This window comes from Lepidothrix coronata, unplaced genomic scaffold (assembly GCF_001604755.1).
Source record: "Lepidothrix coronata isolate B3197 unplaced genomic scaffold, Lepidothrix_coronata-1.0 Scaffold48, whole genome shotgun sequence".
In the NCBI taxonomy this organism is placed as follows: Eukaryota; Metazoa; Chordata; class Aves; order Passeriformes; family Pipridae; genus Lepidothrix; species Lepidothrix coronata.
In genome coordinates this window covers 793,515-802,770 of record NW_016690228.1, presented here as the reverse complement: position 1 = coordinate 802,770, position 9,256 = coordinate 793,515, and the positions used below count along the sequence as shown (strand labels likewise).

The window sequence follows — 9,256 nt, the reverse complement described above, 5'->3', positions numbered from 1 at the left end:
CAAAGAGCCTTTGGCCATGGTGGCTCTCCCGGCTTCTTTGGTGTGTGCACTGTGTGAACCCATTTTGCCTCTAGACTTGCCCAGACGCATTCAGGGCACAGGCACCTGGTCAGGTTAAGGTGCCTGAGTCATGACGTCGCAGCTCCCTTCATCCAGTGAAGCTGCTGTAGAGTCTGCATGCTCAGCACCCGAGGCAGGAATGAGTAATACAAGGGTGGAAGAGGCTGTAGATAAGGCATGGGCACTCGATCATGTGTTGGAGCCTTTTACTCTAAAACGTGCATATTGGCAGGTAGCACACACCTCCCTTCAGGCTGTTTTGTTGATGCTGATGCTCCAAAGTCAATGGAGTGTACGTGACCACAGAAGAGGTTAAGCTGGTGTAACTAACTCAGCACACTAAGAACACTTACAGGAGAATTCAGTAGTATGCACTTTTCTTTTGTTAAGGTGCCATCTAGTAGATCAAACTAACTGATCTAATGACCCTCTCTTACAGTCCATGGCTATTAAAGAAATGTACATCTACTTATGCATTTGACTCTATGGCATGCAAAACACACCTTGTGTGCTAGCTGGGCTGATATAAGCAAACATGATGGCCTCTACTGACTGTAGTTCAAGTGTAGTCACCCTTCAGGAGTTGCCCTAGGCTCTTTCTGAGTTAAAGATCAAAAGCTACCTGTTGTGAGGGTAGAAAAGCTCTTTTCTCCTGCTTACTATATTGCCTTTTATTTCTACTACCATTCCTTCCTTTCAAACTCAGTCCCAGGCATCAGTATTAAAAGATGCTTGTGGTACAGGGGTTTGTATTTCAGCATGGCACGACAGATAGGGGTGGTGCAGTCTGAATTTGTGATTGTTTTTACAGTCTTCAGAGCATCTGTAATGAATAAGATGCTAAGAGGAAACTAAATCAACAATAAGTGCTTGAGATTTATGTTTTTATTCAGAAGCATGGGAAAGCAAGTAAGAAAGGAGAATGTCTGGATGTTTACAGTTCGCCCAGCTCTATTCAGCATCTTCACATGGCAGGGAAGAGCATAGCATAGTGCACTCCTGTGTTGGACCAACTGGGCTGGGCTTTGCCAGTGAAATTGAAAAAGACTAGAGGACTTCAGGATAAATAAGACAGCAGGAAAAGGAATGAAGGAATTAAACTGACCTTCTTTAGAAATGGGTGAGACAGGGTAAACAGGGAGAGATCTTGTTTTGCTTTCATCCTGGAAAAAATAACATTTCTTCCTTTCCAGTTCAGCACAGTTGACTGATTTGGAAACAAATCTGTTTTCTCTGGAAAGATCTATTTGCCCAACAGACTTTTTTTTNTTTTTTTTTTTTTTTTTTTTTTTTTTGGCAAAAAGCAATAGGTTGAAAGAACAAGGCTTGTCTTGTTAGTAGGTTTAAAGGACTCAGTAATTAACTGGTACATTTGGAGGCATGGCATGCAGGATACTTGCTGCAACCTACTTTATTACAGTGTCAGAGGGAAGTGCTGTGAAATGGGCAAGAACTTTAAAAGAACACCGTTTATTTCTCAGGCAGTATCAGACAGCAGGATTATTTCATTATGAAGTTAATCCAGAGCATTTGCTGAGGTAAGGACACTCTGGCATGACCTTTGAGAATATGCTTTCATCTGTGACATGCTTTTTCTCTCCCTCCCTTTCTTTCAATCTTTCTTTCTGTCTTTTCTAGGTTGAAAACAAAGCAACACTTATTTAGTCTAGGGACAGCATGCACTTTTTCACATCAGTCCTTTGCAATACATAGTAGATGCCTTCAAAAAACAAATTGACATCCTGTGATTTGGGGAAGTCTGTCACAAGGGTCATTTGTCCCTGAAGTCATCTCCTTTTGGTGCACAATGTTATTCACAGCCAAACCTCTTTTACTCCATTACGCATTTTCTGCTTCTTTTTTTTTTTTTTTAATTTGGTATGATACTGTAGGCAATGGCTAGCTTGAAAAAAAATTAACAAAAATGTTGGTGGCTCAAAATAGGACTATAATTCCATGCTGCGGTGTTTTAAGACCTTGTGGCTTGACCTTATGAAGTCCTAAATATCTGCATCTTGTAGTTACTGTAAATAATGTGGAGAAGTGCTCAGCACTCCTGGAATACAGCTACTGTTAGCCCATTCCCCCTATGTGGTAGCCAAAATAGAGGCATCCCTATTTGAAAATGCAAAGTTAGCAAGTCTCTTGAAGTGCCAAATAGACCCTTGTGGGAGGGAAGAAAATCTCTTCAAGCATATTTCTGGAAATGCAAAAGATAAACATTTACCTAGCAAAATGATGCCTCGTATCTCAAGGGCAACCTAAGCACTGAAAATCTTCCATGACTCCTATGCAAAGCCAGATTCACCACTGGGACTGAGACTGAGAAGTGCAGCATTTGCCAATTTGGCAATTAACTTCTCAATTCTTGAATATAATGAACAGTGTATCCAATTGCAGATATCCACATGCATTTCCTACTGTTATACAGAACCCTTCAAATTGAGGGCAAGATTTGGCCCTAAATATCAGTACATATTTATTGCTGTATTCCATTTTTTTCATTCCTACTATTTACTTTTAGATTCTGCCCTGTTTTCACCAGGTATTAACAAGTATCTTGGTGTATGGGTCCATATTGCAGTAGGGTTGCATTGTACTTGGATCATAATGAAATTTGTCAGAAAACCCTATCCTCCTTTCCATTTAAAGGACAGGTCATCAATTTTTCTTTTAATCCAGATCTCAGTGAAACAACCTGGGAGGAAAATTGTGACTTGCTGAATCATGGTCTCTTCCTGATCCCCTCACTGCCCTGGAGAAGGACAGAGGCATCTGCAGCAGTTCAGACATCTTTTAACAGCAGTTCAGATCTTTTAACAGCATCTTTTTGAGGTTGCACAAGTGCTAACACTTTGTGATCATAGTGTTGTCTTTTCCCCAGCTCCTCGTGTGAGACCAGGGCCACTGGCACAGAAGACCCAGCCAAGCAACCCAGCAGGCAAAGGAGGAGGAGCTGTTTGCAAATCAGTATGATTTGCTTTCATGGTTTCCTCCATAGGGAGAAATGAAATGCAGAGGGAAGGTATCATATTGAAAAGATCAAAGTGGATAGAGACGAACGAGTTAATAGGCATGTTTTCAAAAGAAATAATTCTCCTGACATCTCAAGGGATGAGTGAAGGGCATATTGCCTTGTCAGTTAAACGCAGCCGTTAGTTTCAAGCCCATACTAATTAGCCAGCTTAGAAAAACACACCGCTCAGCATTTCTAAATGCGGACTGCAGCCTCTGCCACTCCTCAGCGCAGATATATTTGTCCACATCCTCTCAATGTATCATGCTTGTACAGAAGTGGCTTGGTTAGTAGTTAAAAGAGAATCAAGGATTAAATGAGGTTTTGTCCGGTATTTTTCTCACTTGCTATATCCAGGTCAGTCCAGGACAAACCACTAACTGAATAAGGAGTGGGAAGCCTGCTGTGCACTGGGATCCCATTTGCACAGTGGAGCAAATCATAGCACTGCCAAGACCCAAGTCACTTCCCTGTGACTGCACTGGCTTGCACCTGCATAAGTAAGAGTTATGGTCCCTAATCTCTACTGATCTTAACAGCAGAGATCAAGAGGGAAAAGCTTGCTTTTGCCCTGCACTGAAAAAGGCATGTAGGAAGAGACAGTAGTATTACACCAAGGGCCTGGGGAACTAACCCAGAGTGCAGAATGGATTTATAGAGAATCTGCTTTGCTTAAAATGGCTTTTAAAAAGTTTCACTTTCCTATCTGGTCCTTCACTTACCACAGTGTAATTCGGGGCTGCTAAACAATCACTACATTGAAGAGGCCCTGTAAGGCTCAAGGCACTTGTATTGCTTGCATGCAGCAGTAATAGGTGACTTGGTGGTCTATAGATGCGTAATTTTGACTTGATAGAAGTGCCTCAATTAAGGTGTTTACCTCCACCCATTTTTCCCAGAAAAGAGGTAACTAAAACTGCCTGGACATAAGTCCGTGAAATTGTGACTCCAGACTCACCATCTGCTTCAGAGGAGTTCAGAGATCAGATATTACTTCAACAATGGAGTTTTCCCAAGGAAGTGGTGTTGGCTGTAGCTGTACACCAGTGCGAGGAGAGCAGCAGGGCTCCTTTCTCCCCTGACTGTACTGCCTCCATGGGCTGGGTGTCCACAAGGCTTGCCTGGCCTTCATTTTTCTTCCCATCCTTGTCCTGATACATGCATTTGGGCCAAAACTTCTTCAGGACAGGAAATATGTCTCATTAACTGCTTGTGTATATGTTCAGCTTTGAGTCAAAGTAGACCTATGAGTATCACTGCAATAACTGTAAATTTCCATTATACTTGGCTTCCATGTTCTTCTTCAATAACAGCACTGAACATATCCTGGAAAAGAGACCAAAGCATGTGATTTCTTTATATGATCAACTAATCCCCGCAGGATCCCCTGTTGTCTCTGCCTTTGTCTCGCTGTCTACCCACCCAATGAGTGAATCACAGGACATCCACCTGCCCTGACTCTGGAGTGTCCCAGCTGAAGCACATCTACTTTCCTGCCATAGAGCCCTCAGTGCCAGGATGGTTGAGTAGAAACAGCTAAAGCTTTATCCACTCAACTTGCATCCAAAAACTGTAATGGTGTTTCTCATATCCCTATTGCTGCCACAGGGGACATCACTATTTTTTCTGGTTTTTTTTTTTTTGTTTGGTTGGTTGGTTGGTTGGTTGGTTTGGTTTGGTTTTGGTGTTTGGGTTTTTTGTTTGTTTGTTTGTTCTTTTTTCTTTGGTTTGCTTTGGTTTGGGGGTTTTTTTGAGGTGGTGGGGAGGTGTTAAGTTTTTTTCCATCCCAAACACGGGGATTGGGTCATTTGGGCTCAAGAATCTCCTGCAAATATACGTTGACCCCAATGGCACGAGATACTACTTCATGCAAATGGAAGTCGTCTTAGAGAAAGGAGAAGGAAATGCTTTGAATGAACTTCTCCTGGTCCATTTCTGTGCATTTACAGTATCCCCTAGTCAATCTGCTGTCTGCTTGCTTTTTAACAGGACAGTTGTCCTGGCATTCCTCTTACATTTTGCTGACAAGGGTCTCTCTCTCTCTCTGAGAAACCCAGCAGTTGCTGCCATACATTCAGTACCTTTGTGTTAGAGAAAGAGGTTGGGGAGAGATTCCTGAAGCAAAACGTTGCTGCTATTGCTTCTGTGTTGCTGGAGAGATTAGCAGGGTATTTATTGCCTTTTTCATTCTCTGTCTTCAATGTCCTGGTTTGTAATGTCAAACCTGGGTAGTCTGGCCAAAGGAACGCAGCACAATAACAGGCATAGCAGTTAAAGAGGTTACATGCATTTAAGTCACTGTCTGGGAAATGGCAAGAGCAGCTCCAGTCAATTGGAGGAATTAGACCAAGCCTCTATTTAAGCTATAGAGAAGGTTTGTAACTTGTCCAGGTTTTTGGGGTTTGGGTTTGGGTTTTCCTCCCCTCCCTAATAATAACAGCTTGCTAGGAACTAGACAGCCACAATCTCATCTAAATGTTTTTCATCGTCTTCCCATGAATAGAAAGTATTTGGCAAACAACAGGAGCAAATCCAGAAAATTGGTTTCCAGCTGCTGTAAAGCTAAGCTCCTGTTTACATCCCAGCTCAGTGGGACAGACCTTTGCCATTTCAAGCTAAACCAAGACTTGTGTGCCACAGCTGTAAGCAGCATGAGGTAGGAAGCAGCACTGACAGAAAGAGTTGTGCTGTGCTGTGCTGCCAGCGCGGGACATGGTTGGGCCTTACAATTGCAGCTGCAAGGAATCTAAGGGGAAAAAAGGATGTTTCCCAACCTCCCCTGCAAAATCTCAGGAGTGGATGTATCCCCTTCCTCCTCCACGGTACTGTTTAACAAGCAAAGGAGCTGGGACTTGTTTAGCTTCTCTTTCTGCCAGCTGCACTGTCCCTGGGGTGCAAGGGTTTCCAGCAGCCAGGCAGCGGCACTTCCCATGCACTGGGAGAATGGACAGCCAAAATGAGCTTGAGGAGATGGGACTCTCCCCCTGTACCTGGCATTGGTGAGGCTGCACCTCAAATCCTGTGTTCAGTTTTGGGCCCCTCACTAAAAGGAAGACACTGAGGTGCTGGAGTGAGTCCAGAGGAGGGCAGCACAGCTGATGAAGGTTCTACAGTACAAGTCCTATGAGCTGAGGGAGCTGAGGGTGTTTAGCCTGAAGAAAAGGAAGTTCCGTGGGGATGGTATCACTCTCTACAAGTACCAGGAGGTTGCAGCGAGGTGGGAGTTGGTCTCTTCTCCCAAGTAACAAGTGACAGGAGGAGAGGAAATGACCTCAAGTTGCATCAGGGGAAGTTTAGACTGGATAGTAGGAAAAAATTCTTCACTGAAAAGGTGGTCAGGCATTGGAACAAGCTGTGCAGGGAAGTGGAGGAATCACCTTCCCTGCAAGTGTTCAGAAAGTGTATGGATGTGGAACTTGAGGATAAGGTTTAGTGGTGAACATGATGGTGTTGAGTTAATGCTTGAACTCAATGATACTGGAGGTATTTTTCAACCTTAATGATTTTATGATTCTATGGCTTTTTGTGTTTTGTGGAACTGTCTTGGGCACTTGGTGTTTGGAGAGAATTCATTCCTTCCTCCTCCTCCTCCCACTGTCCCAAAGAGGAATGGTGCTTACCCATGAGTAATAAGGGAGGTCCTGTGGCTGGCCATGGCCAGAAGGATGCTCCTGGTGGATTCCAAGCAGAGGCAACAGCTGTCTCTAAGGTGCTACTCTAGTACATGATGCTACAAAAGGAAGGAATGGATTCTGCAGATGAAATACAATGCAATATTGATTTTTTAGAAAATACAGAAGAAAGACATCTAAAGAAGCAGACAGACTCACTGCTCTCACCTGCAAAACTAATCTGCCAACATATCTGAATGCTTTTCTGAAAACTATGTGTTGCCCAGCATTCATCAGTGTGCATTTCTGACTTGCTTAAGAGCACAGCTACCTCATTTCTGAGTAATTAAGTAGTCGGAAGCACCAGCTAAGCCTAAACAAACATCCTTTACTCTAACAAGGAAAGTTATTGTGTAGCCTTTCAGGACACATTTTTCTGTAGTATGCAATGACTCTAATGTCTATTAATTATTTCTAAATGGTTTAAGCATTATCTGCCTTTGGGTAAATTCTTTCTTTATAGTGTAATCTAACCTGTGGGAGGGGAAATTAAAAAACAGTAGTTTTCCTTATCACCTCCCCAAACATAACAGATTCTTCTTTTAATCAGTATCAACCTCGCCATCACACACCAGGTTTCAGGAGCTGGAAAAGGTTAGCAGGATTGTTCCCCGGATTCCATTGTATGTGTCACTGCGTTACTAGTTTTAAAGAGAATATGTGTGGGGGCCCTTTTGGGACTCACTTCTCCTTCCATCTACAGCAAGAAGGGAGCCTGTTTGCTCTTTGCCTTTATGACAGTTTAAGTATTTCAAGTATCTTGAGGCCATTTTCATGAGGTAAAGAGTTTGGTGAGATTCTACTTTGTGAAGCTACCAAAAATGTCTCACGAACAGACAGCCAGCAAACCCAAACATATCTGCTCACGTAGAGCAGTTAGTTTTATTTTAAAGAGGAAAAACTCTCTACATTTGAATCTGCATGGTTTACCACTCTGTAGTGTCAAGCCCAGACCCAGAATTTTATGATCAATTATCAGTATCAACTGAATTGTGATTCATCATTGCTGAAACATAGTGACAGAAATACCATTTAAAATAAAAGAGTTTGGGAATATGTTTTTCCTCTATTACTATACCTTCTTTAGCAACCACAGACTCCCAAGGGATGTCGTTCCCTTTTGCAGGACAGGGTGATGGGAGAGAACAATGAAGAAGACCAGAAAAAACCTGAAACCCACAGACTGGCTTTAGGATGAGAAGGTAAAGTCTTCTCATGGTTATGCAGATGAAAACAGACCAAATTTTACTTCTATGTACCCAACATCTTTGCATTCCTTGGATATAGCTCAGGCAGACCAGAATCAGTGTAGCAAATGTTATGTAGCTGATTGCAGACGACAGAGTCCCTGCTTACTCCATTGTTGTTTATCATACTTTGTTGCAGAGTGCCCCTGAGGCCATCACTTCAAAAACCAAAACTGTGTCTTTCAGCCTCCTTAAGCCAAGAGGGCTTCCACCTTTTCATGGGAGTTTTCTCTTGAAATGTTGCAGCCACAAGGGTTCCCTTATGTGACCATAAAGCACCATGCTTGTCTGTCAGCACTCAATAAATTCAAATTAATAATAGGTCCTCAAAGAGCTACATACTGCTTCCAAGATACCTCAACATGTGGACAGAATGGTCTCCCCACAAATAATGAAGCATGCTCTGGCCTAATGGGACACTTATAAACAGAGTTGGTTTTTTGTGTGAAAGAAGGGATTTACAGCTCAATGTGTGCATGCAGCAGGAAAGTCTGTCCAGAAAAAATGCCCTTGTGCATATTTTACAGTGTTTAGCAAAATTAGCAATCACAAAGAAAAAATACAAACAGGCTTCATATTTTGCCTCCTCTACCCAGTACCACTTGAGCAAGGAAGACTGTGAAGACCTGAGTCAACCCTGACTCATCTGCTAGTTCCTGAGAGGAGATTCATTCCCAGCAGCAACTCACATACAGCGTGTGCAGGCACACGCTGCTGCCTAGAAAAGGTAGCCACATGGGGAGTTGTCTTGTAGTTGCTCAGGGAATGACGCATGCATTCATTTAGCACCTCACCCGACTTGCCTGGCTTGCCCAACCCCCTTGCTAGTCCCCCTCTCCTTCTGTCTCTCCTGAGGCTGCTTCACACCCCCTTCTCAGAGGCTTTCTGCTGCCAGTCCTGGCAGGACTGATGGGAGGGTTGCAGCAGTTCTTGAACATGCCCAGGTCCATGAGTTTGGGCTAAGCTGGGCTTGACTCTGTGCATGATAGAAACAAATCCCATTTCTACTTACCTAGCTTGAGACCTCTGTGCAGGACATGATACCTAAGAAGATGTGATGTGAAGGAGTGAGTTCCTGGGATCCTTGCAGTCACTAAACAGGTTGTGTGAATTGTTTTATGTGGATGAGCTTGGTTCATGATGTCTATGCCCAAATGCACAAGGACAAGTTATCGGTCTAGCCTAGGGAATGCCTCTCTCCCCTTTGTTCCAGCCAATCCTGAGACTTTTTTTTTCCCCTCAGGACAGTGGTTTCCTCTTTG

The 9,256-nt window shown here is 43.2% G+C and overlaps 1 long non-coding RNA gene across 1 annotated transcript in view; it reads left to right on the top strand.

Moving 5' to 3' along the window:
- The first annotated feature begins 1,443 nt into the window (after nt 1-1,443).
- Nucleotides 1,444-9,256, top strand: part of LOC108497420 — a 29,319-nt gene continuing 21,506 nt past the window's right edge. Inside the window, exon 1 of the long non-coding RNA XR_001874806.1 lies at nt 1,444-1,598. This is a non-coding gene — a long non-coding RNA (uncharacterized LOC108497420). The remainder of the gene's footprint in view (nt 1,599-9,256) is intronic.